Below are 18761 nucleotides of genomic sequence, written 5' to 3'. Positions count from 1 at the left end.
GAGCAGGGGCACAGCGATTCAGAAACTGGAAGCCCAAGACTTTCTTGGCCCCTCTTCCTAGAAACCACGATTTCCTGTCCACTTGTAAAACACAGCAAACATCTCAACCATTACCAAGAAAAGCATAGATTTCGCTTTCGGTTGTCCTCCACTCAGCCCTTATTTGGGTGGCGAGAACAGCGGTGGTTTTCAACTTAACAGTGTGTGTAGGAGGAGCCAGATCAGGAGCGATGGCAAGTGGTGAGCACAGGCAGAGGAGAGCTTGGTCCTGACTGTGGCGCCCTGGTCAGGTAAGTGTGAGGAGGAGCTTCTTCTTGGCCCCTTCCCTTCACTGACAGTGACCACCAGGAATTCCTAGCGCAGCCTACTTAGGAGTGGTGGGCGCAGGCAGCAGGAGGACTTCACAGGCCTGGTGCGAGGCCAGCGGGTGCTTTCTCCGGACCCTTTAGTATCTCAATGGATTTTAGAGGCTGCAGCCCTGTGCCTGCTGTGCCCAGGATGCCCTGCTGCTCCTAGGGTTTCCAATCTGGGCTGCAAGCAAAGAGCTCTGAGTAGAACAATGAGGGAAGGATCCTACCCGCTTATGTGCAAAGGGGCTGAAGTCCTTTCTAGAACCCAAATCCTCCTGCTTCCTCCTGCCTCCCTGCTCTTGGAGCTCTTTATGCTAAGTGAAGTAAACCAGCAGACAAAGACCAGTCCACCTTTATTGGGCATTGCCTCAAATCTCCATTACAATATGGTGCCTGGTGGATTTTCGAGGGGTGTGTGTGGCTACTGTGGGTAAGCTATCTAAGATCAGACCACCGGCAGGGATAGGTCTGCTTTAGTTCCAGACACATGGGCAGTGCGTGATCCCTGTACTTTGCTTAAGATGCCACTGCACGTGGTCCGCCCACGCCTGCATGACCTTTTTGCTGGTTGGCTCCCCTACTGCGCATGCCTTTTGTAAGCCTTATAAACCTGTACACTTCCTCAATAAAGTAGTTTCTTCTTCGACAGAACTCACGGGTTCTTGCTGCAGTGTGCTTGACCCGTCGACCTTACCTCTCCAGTTCACTTTGCCAGGGAGTGCTTGTGCTGTCCCCTGCTGGTCAGGAGCTAGCCTCAGGCTTAAGACCCCAACAAGTGGCACCCAATGTGGGGCACGATGTACTCAAAGGAGCCCTAAAGAAGGACTGACTCTGGCCCGAGAGGACTAACTCTGGCCTAAGTGAAAGTATTGGGTGACGGCTAAGCGAGGCTCTGGAGGTAAGGTATCCCAGAAAGGATAGGGCAATCTCATGCTAAGTTTGGTGACCCAGTGCCTAAGGCACTGAAGTACATACTAAAGACTCAAGGCTTAAAGCCACACCAAAAATCTTACACACCTAAGCCGGTTAATATGAAACACATGTTCTGGTTGGCCTTTGATGAGGAGTATCAGGCGGCTCATAAATCCCCAGAGGCAGTTAAAACTAAGGTAGAGCCTTCAGGTGTGGTGGTAACCCCTGAAGGCCCAGTGCCGCCTCAATCCATGGCCCCTCCAATTACAGAGGGGACCTTTAGCCTAGTGCCACCCATGTGGCCACCCCTTTATGGGTATTCCCCTCCCTGGGATTGTCTGCTGCCATCTTATAAACAGTGCGCCTCCCCAACCCCATGACCAGTCTGCTAGGCCCCAGCGTGCAGTCTTCCCTGTTAATGGGGGACCACAGCCTTTCTCTGCACTCTCTTCCTGTCAATGTGGCCTGCCTCACCCATGCAGGCAAGGCCAGATATCTCTAGGGAGAGTGCTTCCTAGGGCTGCTTTTTCCCTCTCCATTTCCAATTCAAAACCCCTCCTAAATGGGGGGGGGGGGGGAAGGGAAATGCCTCTGGCTACTGCTGGCCTTACCTAAGGGAGCAAGAACCTTAATCCATTAACCCTTTCCAACCTGATGGGTCTTTCTCTTTGCAGTTAATGGAAACCTAAGCAATGGGCTCCTACACTGATGATCAGCTCTTTTCTGTGCTGCTGTCCCTGACTTAGCTGATGAGAGTTTTCACATGTCTTGAAGGTTTCATATTTTTCTATTGTCAGGACTGAGTCTTGATTGGGAAAACTACTATGTGAAGTTGTTTACGTTATTTGCCTGTCTTTAATGTTTGAGTGATTACATTAAATCTGATCAGATCTAACCCACAGCCTTGGTTAAAATGCTCAGGTTAAACGTACTAACTTTTGGCTAAATGGTTTGACTCTCTAACAGTTTAAATTCTAAACGAGTCTTCCAACTTTGAGGCTTCCAGTCAGATGCCTTGAACTCTCAAAGGATAAGACTCTAGATTTGTTAAAGTAACAGCTGTTTGAGTCAATTCAGATTATGCTGAAGAGCCATTCCCCTCTGGCCCAGATGAAGTAACCTTTGTCCTACTTAGAGAGTTAATTCTTAGAAGTAGCCTTTGCCCCATGTAGAGTGCTAGTTCCTAGAAAGAGCCCTAGGCACCAGCTGTCACTTGAGATGTGGTTCACAGCGAGAACCCCGCCTCGAGGCTTTGCAATAACTCCTAGTTGCAGGGCACCTTCTGGCCAGCAGCAGATATCCCACCCTAAAGTCTTAAAGTGACTCCTGCGATAGCCAGAAAAATTTTCCCGCCACTAACCCCCTCATTTAAATCCCCCAACCAGTATGTGAATCGTGTGTGTATCATTTAAACCATCCAATTAGCATGTAAATTGTGTGTATTAAGTAAATTGTGTGGTTTTTCCCTTTAAAAATGCTTGTTAACAACTGTTCAGGGCTTCTTCTTTGGATGGCTTTGTGCTGTCAAGACATTTGTGCGCAGACATTGAATAAATCCTCTTGCGTGTTGCATCTACTGGATTGGAATCTGAGTCTTTGGGGTGCGCATCTCGACGTGTTGGGGTCCTGGTATGGGAACCCAACAATGCAAAGTGTATTAAAGTGTTGTAAGTGATGTCAGACCTATGTTGTATTCATGTTTTTGCTTTCCAGCTAGAGTGGTCTTATAAAAGTAAGAGTAAGTTCTGTGTATACAAGCCTTTATGTTGTTAATTAAAGTAAGCCAATACAGATTGGTTCAAAAAATAGGGTTAATGCAAACACCCTTTAGTTTGCCTGGTTCACTTGCTCAGTTTTACACATCTTTGATATGCTTTAAATTTGTTTCTTTTACAGATCTGTATTTGCAAAAACTGTAACATCTCTTTTTTGTTTGTTTGTTTGTTTTTTTTATCTTTTATTTAATAAATATAAATTTCCAAAGTACGACTCATGGATTACAATGGCTTCCCCCCCCCATACCGTCCCTCCCACCCACAACCCTCCCATTTCCCACTCCCTCTCCCCTTCCATTCACATCAAGATTCATTTTCGATTATCTTAATATACAGAAGATCAGCTTAGTATATATTAAGTAAGGATTTCAACAGTTTGCTCCCACACAGAAACATAAAGTGAAAAATAATAGATGATTTTTTTTAAATGATGATGAAATCAGATCAGACCTATTGTCATGTTTAATCCCAGTGAGAGTCAAGTTGGGAATTGATAGTTTCTTTTTTCTTTTTTCTTTCTTTTTTTTTTTTTTTACAGAAGATCAGTTTAGTGTACATTAAGTAAAGATTTCAACCGTTTGCACCCCCATAGAAACACAAAGTGAAATATACTGTTTGAGTACTCGTTATAACATTAAGCCTCAATGCACAGCACATTAAGGACAGAGATCCTACATGAGGAGTAAGTGCACAGTGACTCCTGTTGTTGACTTTACAAATTGACACTCCTGTTTATGGCATCAGTAATCTCCCTATGCTCCAGTCATGAGTTTCCAAGGCTATGGAAGCCCCTTGAGTTCTCCGACTCTTATCTTGTTTAGACACGGTCATAGTCAAAGTGGAGGTTCTCTCCTCCCTTCAGAGAAAGGCACCTCCCTCTTTGAAGACCTGTTCTTTCCACTGGGATCTCACTCACGGAGATCTTTTTGCCAGAGTGTCTTGGCTTTCCATGCCTGAAATACTCTCATGGGCTTTTCAGCCAGCTCCAAGTGCCTTTAGGGCTGATTCTGAGGCCAGAGTGCTATTTAGGACGTCTGCCATTCTATGAGTCTGCTGAGTATCTCACTTCCCATGTTGGATCACTCTCCCCTTTATTTATTCTATCGGTTAGTGTTAGCAGGTACTAGACTTGTTTATGTGCTCCCTTTGACTCTTAGTCCTTTCATTATGATCAATTGTGAACTGAAATTGATCACTTGGAATAGTGAGATGGCATTGGCACATGCCACCTTGATGGGATTGAACTGGAATCCCCTGGTATGTTTCCAACTCTACCAATTGGGGCAAGTCAGCCCGAGCATGCCCCAAATTATACATCTCTTCCCTCTCTTATTCCCACTCTTACGTTTAACAGGGATCACATTTCAGTTAATTTTCAACACTTAAGAATAACTGTGTGATAATTACAGAATTAAACCAGTCATATTAAGTAGAACAGACAAAAAAAATACTAAGAGGGATAATGTATTAAGTTGTCCATTAACAGTCAGGGCTATGCTGATCAAGTCACCATTTCTCATAGTGTCCATTTCACTTCAGGAGGTTTCCTTTTTGGTGTTCAGTCAGTTGTCACCGATCAGGGAGAACATATGGTATTTGTCCCTTTGGGACTGGCTTACTTCACTCAGCATGATGTGTTCCAGATTCCTCCATTTTGTTGCAAATGACTGGATTTCATTGTTTCTTACTGCGGTATAGTATTCTAAAGAATACATATCCCATAATTTCTTTATCCAGCCTACCGTTGATGGGCATTTAGGTTGGTTCCAGGTCTTGGCTATTGTGAATTGTGCTGTGATAAACATTAGGGTGCAGACCACTTTTCTGTTTGTCAATTTAATTTCCTTTGGGTAAATTCCAAGGAGTGGGATGGCTGGGTCGAACGGTAGGGTTATATTCAGGTTTCTGAGGAATCTCCAGACTGATTTCCATAGCGGCTTGACCAGTTTGCATTCCCACCAACAGTGGGTTAGTGTCCCTTTTTCCCCACATCCTCGCCAGCATCTGTTGTTGGTAGATTTCTGTATGTGAGCCATTCTAACAGGGGTGAGGTGAAACCTCATTGTGGTTTTGATTTGCATTTCCCTGATTGCTAGTGACCTTGAATATTTTTTCATGTGCCTGTTGGCCATTTGGATTTCCTCTTTTGAAAAATGTCTATTGAAGTCCTTGGCCCATCTCTTAAGTGGGTTGTTGGTTTTGTTTTTGTGGAGTTTCTTGATCTCTTTGTAGATTCTGGTTATTAACCCTTTATCTGTTGCATAGTTTGCAAATATTTTTTCCCATTCTGTTGGTTGTCTCTTCACTCTCCTGACTGTTTCTTTTGCAGTACAGAAACTTCTCAATTTGATGCAATCCCAATAGTTAATTTTGGTTTTGACTGCCTGTGCTTCCGGGTCTTTTCCAGAAATTCTTTGCCTGTGCCAATATCTTGAAGGGTTTCTCCAATGTTCTCTAGTAACTTGATGGTGTCAGGTCATAGATTTAGGTCTTTAATCCACGTTCAGTGGATTTTTGTGTAAGGTGTAAGGTAGGGGTCTTGCTTCATGCTTCTGCACGTGGAAATCCAGTTTTCCCAGCACCATTTATTGAATAGACTGTCCTTGCTCCAGAAATTGGTTTTAGATCCTTGATCAAATATAAGTTGGCTATAGATGTTTGGATTGATTTCTGGTGTTTCAATTCTGTTCCATTGGTCTATCCATCTGTTTCTGTACCAGTACCATGCTGTTTTGATTACAACTGCCCTGTAGTATGTCCTGAAATCTGGTATTGTGATGCCTCTGGCTTTGTTTTTGTTGTACAAGATTGCTTTAGCTATTCGAGGTCTCTTGTGCCTCCATATGAATTTCAGCATCATTTTTTCTAGATCTGAGAAGAATGTGTTTGGAATCTTGATTGGGATTGCACTGAATCTATAAATTGCTTTTGGGAGAATGGACATTTTGATGATATTTATTCTTCCAATCCATGAGCATGGAAGATTTTTCCATTTTTTGGTATCCTCTTCTATTTCTTTCTTTAAGATTTTGTAATTCTCATCGTAGAGATCTTTAACGTCCTTGGTTAAATTTATTCCAAGGTATTTGATTGTTGTTGTAGCTATTGTGAATGGGATGGATCTTAGCAGTTCTTTCTCAGTCATGGCATTGCTTGTGTATACAAAGGCTGTTGATTTTTGTGCATTGATTTTATATCCTGCCACTTTGCCAAACTCCTCTATGAGTTCCAATAGTCTCTTAGTAGAGGTCTTTGGATCCTCTAAGTACAGAATCATATCGTCTGCAAAGAGGGATAGTTTGACTTCTTCCTTCTTGATTTGTATTCCTTTGATTTCTTTTTCTTGTCTGATGGCTCTGGCTAAAACTTCCAGAACTATGTTAAATAGCAGTGGTGAGAGTGGGCATCCCTGCCTGGTGCCAGATTTCAGTGGAAATGCTTCCAACTTTTCCCCATTCAATAGGATGCTGGCCGTGGGTTTTTTATAAATTGCTTTGATTATATTGAGGAATGTTCCTTCCACACCCAATTTGCTTAGAGTTTTCATCATGAAAGGGTGTTGAATTTTATCAAATGCTTTCTCTGCATCAATTGAGATAATCATATGGTTTTTCTTCTGCAGTCTGTTAATGTGGTGTATCACATTGATTGTCTTGCGCACATTAAACCATCCCTGCATACCAGGGATGAATCCCACTTGGTCTGGGTGGATGATTTTCCTGATGTGTTGTTGTACTCTATTGGCCAGAATTTTATTGAGGATTTTTGCGTCTATGTTCATCAGGGATATTGGTCTGTAATTTTCTTTCAGTGCTGCATCTTTCTCTGGCTTAGGGATTAAGGTGATGCTGGCTTCATAGAAAGAATTTGGGAGGATTCCCTCTTTTTCGAATGTTCTAAATAGTTTGAGAAGAAATGTAGTTAGTTCTTCTTTAAATGTCTGGTAGAATTCAGCAGTGAATCCATCTGGTCCTGGGCTTTTCTTTGTTGGGTGGGCCTTTATTACTGTTTCAATTTCTGTTTCAGTTATGGGTCTATTTAGGTTTTCTATGTCTTCATGGTTCAATTTTGGTAGATTGCATGTGTCCAGGAATCTATCCATTTCTGATAGGTTTTCCTGTTTGCTGGCATACAGGTCCTTGTAGTAATTTCTGATGATTCTTTTTATTTCTGTGGTGTCTGTTGTTATGTTTCCTTTTTCATCTCTGATTTTATTGATTTGGGTCTTTTCTCTTCTTTTTTTAGTTAGTTGGGCCAATGGGGTGTCAATTTTGCTTATTTTTTCAAAAAACCAGCTTCTCGCTTGGCTGATTTTTTGTAATGTTTTTTTGGATTCAATCCTGTTAATTTCTTCTCTGGTTTTAATTATTTCTCTTCTCCTACTAGATTTGGGTTTGGTTTGCTGCAGTTTCTCTAGGTCCTTGAGGTGCGCTGAAAGTTCATTTATTTGGTACCTTTCCAATTTCTTGATATAGGCACCTATTGCTATAAATTTGCCTCTCAATACTGCTTTTGCTGTATCCCATAAGTTTTGATATGTTGTGTTGTTGTCTTCATTTACTTTCAGAAAGTTTTTGATTTCTCTTTTGATTTCTTGAATGACCCAGTGTTCATTCAGGAGCATGTTGTTCAGTCTCCATGTGTTTGCATACTTTCTGGGGTTTCCTGAGTTGCTAATTTCCAGCTTCATCCCGCTGTGGTCTGAGAAGCTGCATGGTATGATTCTAATTCTTTTAAATTTGCTGAGACTTGCTTTATGGCCTAGTATGTGATCAATCCTAGAGAAGGTTCCATGCACTGCTGAGAAGAATGTGAAGTCTGTAGATGTAGGGTTGAACGTTCTGTAGATATCTGTTAGATCCATTTGGGCAATAGTGTCAATTAAATCTGCTGTTTCCTTGTTGATCTTCTGTCCGGATGATCTGTCTATTTCTGAGAGTGGAGTATTGAAGTCCCCCAGTACTATTGTATTGGAATCTAAATCTCCCTTTAAGTCCCTTAACATATCTTTTAAATAGACTGGTGCCCTGTAATTAGGTGCATATACATTTATAATAGTTACATCTTCCTGTTGAATTGAACCCTTAATCATTATATAGTGTCCCTCTTTGTCTCTCTTAACAGTTTTTGTATTAAAGTTTATTTTGTCTGATATTAATATGGCTACACCTGCTTTTTTTTGGTTTCTGTTGGCATGGAATATCTTTTTCCAACCTTTCACTTTCAGTCTGCTTGCCTCTTTGTTAGAGAGATGTGTTTCTTGTAGGCAACAAATAGTTGGGTTGTGTTCTTTGAGCCAGTCAGCCAAACGGTGTCTTTTAACTGAAGAATTCAGACCATTAATGTTCAATGTGACTATTGATACGTAGTGACTTTGCCCTGCCATTTTCCAGGAAATATTTTCTAGTATATGCTTTGAGCTTCCCATGCTCTTTTACTGGTAGGTGTTCTTCCTTTCCCTTCTTTCATATTGATGGCCGTGTTTCTGTGTTTCTGAGTGTAGCACATCTTTAAGTATCTTTTGCAGGGCCGGACGAGTGGCCACAAAGTCCTTCAATTTCTGTTTGCTATGAAAGGTCTTTATTTCACCTTCATTCACAAATGAGAGCTTGGCAGGATATAATATTCTGGGCTGGCAATTTTTTTCTCTTAGCACCTGTGCTATGTCTCGCCATTCCCTCCTAGCCTGTAGTGTTTCTGATGGGAAGTCTGCTGTGAGTCTGATTGGAGATCCTCTGAGAGTAATCTGACGTTTCTCTCTTGCACATTTTAGGATCTTTTCTTTATGTTTCACTGTGCTAAGTTTAATTACCACATGTCGTGGTGAGGATCTCTTTTGGTCATGTTTATTGGGGGTTCTATGAGCTTCCTGTACTAGGATGTCTCTGTCCTTCTCCAAACCTGGAAAGTTCTCTGCTAGTATCTCACTAAAAAGGCCTTCTAATCCTTTCTCTCTCTCCATGCCTTCAGGAACTCCTAGAACCCAAATGTTGGTTTTTTTAATAGTATCCTGTAGATTCCCAACAATATTTTTTAGATTTCTAATTTCCTCTTCTTTTCTTTGGTTTGACTGTATGTTTTCCTGTGCTCTATCTTCTAAGTCCGATATTCTCTCTTCTGCTTCACCCATTCTGTTTTTAAGGCTTTCTAATGTGTTTGTCATTTGATCTATTGAGCTCTTCATTTCATTTTGATTTCTCTTCACTATCACACTTTCCTGTTCTACTAGTTTCTGAGTTTCATTTTGACTCTTCCTTAAAATTTCATTTTCACGAGAGAGATTTTCAATCTTGTCCAATAAGGATTTCTGTAGTTCAAGGATTTGCTTTTGAAAACTTCTAAATGTTCTTATCATAAATTTTTTGAAATCCGTATCTTGCATTTCTTCTATCTCATCATCTTCATAATCTTGGCTTGGGGTGTTTTGCTTATTTGGAGGCATCATATTGTCATCGTTGATCTTGTTCCCTCGATTTCTGTGTTTGTTACCCGGCATAGTTAATTCTTCTTGCGTCACTGTGCGTTTTTTTTTATTTTTTTTATTTTATTTTATACTGTGTCCGTGTTAAGTGGACTGCCTCCTGATGGAGGAGCCTTGGAGGCTTGAAATGGGTGTGGCCTGAGAGCTCTGCCTGGTTCTTCCTGGTTAAGGGTGTGCAAAGGTGACACCCTCAGGTTATGCGTGGTAAATCTCTCTCTTTTTATTTATTTATGTATTTTATTTATTCAGGGGGTAAGTAACACTGCAAGGCTTCCAGTCTTTGGCTTCTACCCGCAGAGTCCCAGAGTCCTGTTAGGCTCCTCTGGACTCCCACTGGGTTGTCTAGGCTACTGAATTGTAGTGACTCAGTTCCTTAGCTCTCCCCCATTGGTATGTAAATCCAGAGAGGGGGCCTGCTCTTTGTCTCTTGGGAATTCTTCAAGCCTTGCAGCCTTGTAACCTTTGCAAGGTTAGGGGGAAGAGAAACCCCGAGGCTTTTTTTTCCTTCTTTCCGGTAGTGAGTTTGCTGCACTTTCCGGCCCCCCTCTAGATTCTGACCCCCGTTTTCCCACCAATGTCTCGGGTTATTGAGCTCACCTCCCCTTCCAGCGCCGATGTGTGGACTCGGAGCCCTGAATGTCCCAAGTCTCCCCGCTGTTGTCTGTGTGGGATGCACTCCCCTTCGAGCACTGGCGCGCAGACCCTGCTCGGTCCCGCGGCTTGGCTTCCACGCGGTGGGCGACCTTGTTCTCCCAGTAGGTCCTCCGATTCACGGCCACTTGATCCAGAAGAGTTTCCCCTGCAATATTTTCCTGGTTCTTTTTTCTGAGGCTACCGTAACTCCCCTTTTATTAAACTAAATTTTCCCGGGCTATCGGTGCGTGCCCTCACTATTCCGCCATCTTGGCTCCGCCCCCCCATAACATCTCTTTTTAACAGTGTCTGCTTAATTGGTTACTCAGCCATTTCTAGAGTTAGGTCTTATAAGCTCTCTTTAACTCTGTTAAATAGTTCTGAGTTATGTAATGCTTTTGTGTGCTAACACTTATGTTCAAGGTTTTTTATTTCTGGTTTATTCAACAACAAGAGACCTAGAATTCATGTTCTGCCAAGGTAATCTATAGTTTACTCTAATGTCTCTGTTAAGTTTAGATGAATAAAAACACATTAAGGCTTAAAAAGTTATGTTAAATATCATTTTGATTAAATTAGGTCTAAAAGTGTTAAAATCACCCTAACTAAATAAATGAATATCATTTCAAAATGTTAAAAAAATTCTATTTTAACCAGATACTCTAAGTTCTCTTGGCACCTTTAACAAACTTTCTAAAGATCAACGTTCTAAATTCTCTAAACTTTTGGTATCTCCAGTGGGCCCCTGTAGATGTCAAAAATATATCTCTAATCTATCAGAGATAAAAACCAATCGGGATGTTTAGATTAAAAGTGCTGCCAAGATGTAAAATGATTCAACAAAAATAAAATTAAAAAAAAAAAGAAAAATTCCTCACAACCCACAAGGACAATCATGAAAAAAATAAAATAAAAATTTGAAAGACCAACTTAATATAAAACAAAAAGGGGGAATCATACCCCCACAAGACCAGCTATGAATGGCCATGCTCACCTTAAATATTTTAAATTTTCCAAAACATCAGCCCTTGTCAGACTTTTGCAAACATTGGTCCCTCCAAGTACTCTACCTTTCAGTTAGGGTAAAATGGAAGGACCCATTAACGGGATGGTGGCAAGGACCAGACCCATTGATAAGTGCTGGTAGAGGATTTGGATGTGTCTTCCCTCAGAGGAGTTCCAATTCCACATGGGTACCTGCGAGAAACCAATATCTCCCCTTTGCCGAAGAAGGTCACCCAGGAGGACCCCCTCCTGAGGAGCAATTTTTCTTTTCTCTTACCGGGATAAAAAGGCCATATTGGACTCTCTGCCTCATTGTGACTGGATCATCATGGTACATCAGGAGTGCTGCTTTTATGTTAATCAATCCGCCATCATTCAGGACAAGATCAAGACCCTCCAAGAAGCTCTAATACCTGTGGTCGGGCCTTGGGGGATGGCTTCGTTATCTCCTCCCCCTTGTGGGCCCCTTGGTCTCCGTTGTCCTTGTAAATTTGTCTAAGATCACATCGCTGCGGTCCAGTTAATGGTGGTCTGACAACAACATGCCACTCTTTAAGAACCGGGTTATGCTGCTCTTTAAGCACCAGATTGGGAACCCTATACATCCACCATGACCACTGCTAAGATGTAAAGGTATAATACATCATACCCTGAGTTGCTGAGGTGGTAGCCAATGATGGGTAAGATCCCCTTGGGGCAGCCCTTAACAGCTGGAGTAGTAGTCAAAGACGGGTAAGATCCCCAGAGGGGGACAATCTAAGACAGACATGTTCCCTAAAGGGCTGACCCCAGTCAGCGGGGACAACATAATAAAGGCACACTCTGTGCTCAGTTCCTCTTTCTCTCTTTAATATAAAACAAAAAGGGGGAAATATTGGGCATTGCCTCAAATATCCATTACAAATGGCACCTGGTGGATGTTCGAGGGGTGTGTCTCCGGCTACTGTGGTTAAGCTACATAAGATCAGATCACTGGCAGGCATAGGTCCCCATTAATTCCAGACACATGGACAGTGCGTGATCCCTATGTTACTGTTGAATGGCAGGGTTCTTTTCTTCACACAAGAAAGAATTCAGGCATGAGACAGTGAGTAGTGGAAAGTAAAATAGGGAAGAGACATCCATTGACAAGTAAGAACATATGGGCACCTCTCTCGGACTGGGGAAGAGCGTGGTTACATGGTTGAGTGGCGAGATTACACCTGGGCAAGCAGGTGGGTGGCTCAGCAGAGAGAGGCAGAGGGCTGAGCAGTCCCATTGAGGCGGGGGGGGGGGGTGTTAAGGAGATGGGTCTTTGTTTTCACACATCTCCTGAAACAAAGGATTTTATGGATGTAAATATTAAGAAGCTCCTATCTGAGTTTTCCCCTGAAGATATCAGACAGGAGGAAGCCTAGCTGCCTCTGTCCTAATCCAGGATCTGGAGCAGGGTATTTGAAATGCAGATACTGGGCTGCATCTGGAAGACTGTGGAAGATTGTCAGGCAGAAGGGGCAGGGACCCCCACCTGGCAGGTTATCGGGTAGGAGGGGGCAGGGCAGGATGCAAACACTGGGCTGCCCCTGAAACATTATCAGGATGACTTTGAGATGCAGATGCATATGCTGGACATAGACATCTTCTCTTTAGGCCTTTATGTCACACACACATAAGCTCACATCTGACTTCCTACCTAACATTCTCCCCTCAAGAGGGAATACCCAAAATTCTTCTTTGTGATTATGGATGGAGTTCCATTTCCTGTAGCTTCTTCAAAGCTGGCATATGGGTGTCGAGGAGGATTTGAGTATTTCCTCTTGCTATCTGTCTTACGGTCTGCAACAGTAGCCTTGGAAAGACTGTCCTGCTTGGTCCAAAGGGTTGCTCAGGTTGTCCAATGGAATGGGCTGGAAGCCTTGTCTGATGACCATTTGGAGTTCGACAGCTTTTATTCTGTTAGAGACAAAACACACAAGGGCATTAAAAACATACGGTCCAAAGAGAAGGAGCAAGATTACAGAAGTTATTGGGCCAAGCATAGGAAATAGCCAGGATTTCCATGACAAGATGTCAGGCTAGAAATCCCAACCCTGCTTGGCCTGGTCCTGGAGGTACTTGGTTTTCTCCAGGAAAAGTACGAATTTTGGGTTTTTACCTGTCCAGTCTGATTGACCCAAAGACAACATTCTTCCTGGAACACAGCACAGATACCTCCCAGAACAGCAGTTAGCATGTCCAATATTTCTTTCTTTCATAACCTTTTGTGACTTCCACACACCCTCTTCAACTTACTTGAAACATTCCATCATTTCCATTCCAGTCTAGAGTAAACTAGCCATCAGGATAAAGTCATTCTTACAAACCATGTCCTTTCCTTATTAAAAAAAACTCTTTCCTTCTTAACCTTTCTTACCAAGAACACTCTTTCCTTCTTAACCTTTCTTACCAAGTGCATATTTCTATACTTGTGATGTTTTCCATAGAGTCTGGTTGGCTCTTTCTACCTTACTGGAAGACTGAGGTCTCCATGCAAAGTGAAGGGGCCAGGTTATTCCTAGGGCCTTAAAAATCCCTTGTGTATCTGGGAGATGAAGGAAGGCCCATTGTTACTTTGTAAAGATTTTGGGAGACCAAAGCGTGGACTAACTTCCTTCAGGAGAATTTTGGCCATTGAGCTCTCTCAGTTCTGGTTGGGAAGGCTTCTACCAATCCAGTAAAGGTGTCTATAAGTACAAGCAGGTACCTATAGACTTGACAGAATGGCATCTGTGTAAAATCTATTTGCCATCCTTTCCCAGGGTAACTTCCCTTTTGCTGCATAGGTTTAATTAAAGGTGGAGGTTGAGACCCCTGGGGGTTATTCTCTCTTGTCCTTACCTAGTTCTAGAGCTCTGGTTAGGGTGATCAGTTCTGCTAACTGAGCAGAAGTTCCTGGGCACGAGCTTCAATAACATGCCATGCCATAACTCTTGCATACCCTGAGAAGCAGGTTCCATCCCTGACAAAGCTGCTTCCATCTGTGAACCAAACTTCATCTGCATTAGTTAGGGGCCTGTCTTTTAGGTCCCTTCTGCTGGCATAGATCAAGTCTATAGTCTCAGTACAGGAGTGGAGGGGACCACTTTCCCTTGGAACAGGCATTAAGGTAGTTGGATTCAAAATAGAGCAATGCCTTATTTTTACCTGAGGGTTTTCTAGAAGGAGGACCTGATATTTTAGTATTCTACAATCTGTGAGCTAGTGAGAGCCCTTGTGTTCTAATAGAGAATTTCTTTGATATGAGGTATAAAGGGCAATATCTTGTCCCAATGTAATTTTAGATGCCTCCTCTGTCGGCAAGGTGGCTGCTGCTAATATCCTTAGACAGGGAGGCCATCCTTGTGCAGCCATGTCTAAGGTTTTAGAAAAGTAGCTCACAGGCTGCTTTACAGGTCCCAGATCCTGAGTTAGCACTCCTAATGCAAATCCCTGCCTCTCAGTGACATACAGCTGGGAGCCCATATCCTCTCCGGGGCTGGTTTCCTCTCCCCTGGGGTGACAATAAGGGTTAAATAATTATCACTCTAATGGACTAGCAATGCTTTTTTTCCCTCTGGATATCTGGTAGCTAGTTTTGCTAGGAAGTTAAGCCAATGTACAATACTAGAGTCTCAGGCTGGGAAACGAAATAGACTAACAAATCATTTACATTCAACCATCTACATTATTGTGCACCCCCCTCAAGAGATAGGCCCTTTAAGTCCTCAGTGAGGACCTGCCCAAATAGGTGTAGGACTATCTAAGTTAGCTGTTACTGAAAGCCCTGGTTTTTTTTTGTTTGTTTGTTTTTGTTTTTGTTTTTAAGGAACTGGCAGGAAGGGCTTTCTAAGCTGAATACTATTTGTTTTTTTTTTATATATGTATTTATATTTTATTTTATTTAATGAACATAAATTTCCAAAGTACAGCTTATGGATTACAATAGCTTCCCCCCTATAACTTCCCTCCCACCCACAACACTCCCCTCTCCCACTCACTCTCCCCTTTCATTCACATCAAGATTAATTTTCAATTATCTTTATATATAGATCAATTTAGCATATATTAAGTAAAGATTTCAACACTTTGCACCCACACAGAAACACAAAGTGTAAAATACTATTTGAGTACTAGTTATAGCATTAAAAAAAACACCTAAGAGTAATTGTGTATTAATTACAGAGTTCAACCAATAGTTTTAAGTAGAACATAAAAAATACTAAAGGAGTAAAGTATTAAGTTCTTTTTTTTCTGTTTCTTTTTTGTTTATTTGTTTGTTATATAGTTTTTTTTTATTTAATAAATGTGAATTTACAAAGTGCAACTTTTGTATTGTTGTGGCTTCCCCCCCAACCTCCCTCCCTTCCGTGCCCCCCAACTCCCTCTCCCATCCCGCCCTTCATCGAATTTCATTTTCAATTACCTTCATACACTGAAGGTCAACTTAGTATATACTAAGCAAGGATTTCAACAGGCTGCACTCACACAACCGCACAAGGTATAGGGTATTGTTCGACTAGTAGTGTTGTTTTAGGGCCTGTCTGGGTATGTGAGGCCCAGACCTATCCATGGGGTGCTGGAAGAGAATTGCAAGAGATGCAAATCTCCTTTAAGGGAGGCACCCTGTTGACTTACATTACATGGCTGGACTAGGAAGAGAGCTAGATAGGAGGCTGGTACAAATAGACAACTTATGTTCCACTCACCCTAGGCCATCCCCTCAATAGCAGTGACTAGAGTTGGAAGCTGGGCAGAGGCTGGGCAGAGCCAAAGGCTTTTTAGCACAGAGCCATAGAGCCTGCGGTTCTGAACCAAGAGTCCTTCGACACCCAGGGCAGTTTCACATCCCAGTGGCCTTGCTCTCGCCAGAGCTGACAGAAGCCAGTTTCTGTCACAACAGCTGCTTGCCCAATGCCCTGGCTCCTCATACCGGAAACAGATGCCATTTGGGGTGCACTGGCCTTGCTGGGTCTCCTTGATGGCAGATCACCATGTTAAGCAGCCATTGGTTGGCCTGTTGCCTATCTTTAGGTTGCTCCTGCTGCTAGCTTGCTCCTCATTTTCCTGGTCTCTAATAAAGTAGACCATGGAGTCAGTCTCTATGATGTCAGTCAAGGGGGTGCTCAACCCAACCCTGATTTTTGAAGATTTCTTTAATATCAGGGTGACATAGAAAACTATGATCATGGGCAAATATGACACTTAGTAAAAGTTAAAAGTTAAAAAAAAAACATGTTAAGACTGTGCCCATGAGGAGAACAATGACCTTTTAGGTAAGATCAACTGTGGTGACCTGCTTGCATGCTTTGAGGTCACCAGTACAACTTCTTATCTTTCCCTCAATTTGGTTTAAAAGGTGAGTTCTGCCCATTTACGGTGTACACCAAAAAACCAATGTAGCTGTAACATTACTCTATAGTTTTAACCTCTCTTTTTCTGGCTATGCTGTTTGGTCCTCTATACTGTGGCCAGGAATTATCACAGCAAAGATTAGTTATCCCTTATATAAGGTCTGGGGATCAAGCTGTACATCACAGTGGAGAGTCCTGCAGAACAGTAGTAACTTCCTTTCTGGAAGAGAAAAGAGGAGAAGTGAGGCAGCGAGTTGAGTCTTGCTTAGCCTGAATTCCTGGGCTTTCAGATTTAACTGGCATTTAACCAGTGTTTACTGTGTAGCCTGACTTAGAGGAGAAATTGTGACAGATGTCTCTGCCATCCTTCCAGTGGGTTATGGGTCTGGGTTTCTGGGTTTAACTACTCTTACTGTGTAACCCATAAGTTTAGGTTTTGGGCTCTGGGTTTTCACCATGTAGCCTGTGGACACTAGAGCTTTCTTGGGCTCCTGGAACCCAGTTCTCTAGCATCTGCCACATAACCATCTCCAATCATCTCTAAGTCTCTTTTGGAACACTTTCTCCCTTTTGGTTAGACCTCTGTTTGATCCACGTTTGAACTCGCAATACATTTGAACTAGCAATGCCTGGTTATTCAGCATTAGCTGGATGGAGACTTTGTCAGTCCCTCTTTAAAGGATCTGGCTTCTGAGCCAGAGACTGAAGCAGCTAGAAAGGAACATGTTTATAACTGAAGTTTAGCATCATTTTACATCGTGGCAGCACTTTTAATCTAAACAGCTGATTGGTTATTATCTCTGCAAGATGAGAGATATATCTTTTGACATCCCCACGGGCCCTCTGGAGATACCAAAAGTCCAGAGAATTTAGAACTGTGATTTTCAGAAAGTCTGTTAAAGGTGCCAAGAGTATCTGATCAAAATAGAATTCCTTAACATCCTGAAATGATAGTCATTCATTTAGTCAGGGTGATTTTAAGACTTTTAGACCAGATCTAGTCATAATGATACTTAGCAATGCTTTTCATCAATCTGAACTTAACAGAGACAGTAGAGTACACAATAGATTACTTCGGCAGAACATGAATTCTAGGTCTCTTACTGTCGAATATACCAGAAATAAAAAAAACCTTGAACATAAGAGTTAGCACACAAAATCATCTCAGAACTATTTAACAGAGTCAAACAGAGTTTACACGACCTAACTTTATTTATTTTAATTAATTTATTTTTGACAGGCAGAGTGGACAGTGAGAGAGAGAGACAGAGAAAGGTCTTCCTTTTCCATTGGTTCACCCCCCAATGGCCACTGCAGCCAGCGCGCTGCAGCTGGCACACTGTGCTGTCCCAAAGCCAGAAGCCAAGTGCTTCTCCTGGTCTCCCATGCGGGTGCAGGGCCCAAGGACTTGGGCCATTCTCCCCTGCCTTGCCGGGCCACAGCAGAGAGCTGGACTGGAAGAGGAGCAACCGGGACAGAATCTGGCACCCTGACCGGGACTAGAACCTGGTGTACCAGCGCTGCAAGTGGAGGATTATCTTATGGAGCCATGGCGCCGGCCACGACCTAACTTTAGAAATGGCATGGCAGAGTAACGGATTAAGCAGACACTGTTAAAAAGAGACGTTACTGTTTTTCCTAAAACAGATTAAGATTTAAGATTGAGACCATTTCCAGATATTTACTAACATTAGTACACATTTTTTTTAAACCCCCATTGTTGTAACAGAAGATCAGATTTCAACTTCAGGTCAGTGTAATTTTGGCATTAACACTAACTTATAGAAAACTCTGTAAACAATGTTTTAAAATCATAAACTTTTTAAAACTTTTTGTGACTTGCTCACACCTTCTGAACTTACACCCATAGTTACTTTTACATAGTCTTGAATTGTCATGTAGGGACAACCTATGTTCTCATAGGTTTATGAGAATACATGCTAACAAACCGAAACTGTCTCTCTTATCGAAGTTAAGATGTTAAAAGTATAAAAGTACACATAATACATTTTCCCATGTTTTACTTAGCACCAATGCCTAGATGGCTTAAGAAACTGAGTTATTAATGAATACCACACCATTATCTGAATTATTTTTAAAACCAAAATTATATTTCCATGCTTTTAAGTAACTAATAAGGATAACACCTCCTGAGCAGCAAACACGGATACTAGTGCATGCTTACAACTTTGAAAAGATCTCCATCTTTAAGAGAAACAAGTTTAAAGCATATCAAAGACATGTAAAACTGAGCAAG

At 42.1% G+C, this 18761-nt stretch overlaps 2 protein-coding genes across 7 annotated transcripts in view; one reads left to right on the top strand and one right to left on the bottom strand.

The window, feature by feature from the left end:
• Positions 1-18761, bottom strand: part of LOC100346985 (guanylate-binding protein 7) — a 178907-nt gene that overhangs the window by 61351 nt on the left and 98795 nt on the right. The window lies entirely within an intron of this gene.
• The window catches only part of LOC100347754 (guanylate-binding protein 3), a 216319-nt gene that overhangs the window by 166548 nt on the left and 31010 nt on the right, over positions 1-18761 (top strand). The window contains exon 1 of one of the 4 annotated variants that reach the window (XM_008264924.4): positions 143-290. The exons of 2 other annotated variants lie outside the window; for them this stretch is intronic. The gene's annotated coding sequence lies outside the window, so the exon portion shown is untranslated. Of the gene's footprint in view, positions 1-142; positions 291-18761 lie in introns of those variants that run through there. One more of the 4 variants, XM_051856274.2, reaches the window with a different exon arrangement.

The sequence above is a fragment of the Oryctolagus cuniculus genome, chromosome 7 (assembly GCF_964237555.1).
Source record: "Oryctolagus cuniculus chromosome 7, mOryCun1.1, whole genome shotgun sequence".
Lineage (NCBI taxonomy): Eukaryota > Metazoa > Chordata > Mammalia > Lagomorpha > Leporidae > Oryctolagus > Oryctolagus cuniculus.
Note: the sequence above shows the minus strand (reverse complement) of the source record. Positions and strands in the feature narration are given on the sequence as shown.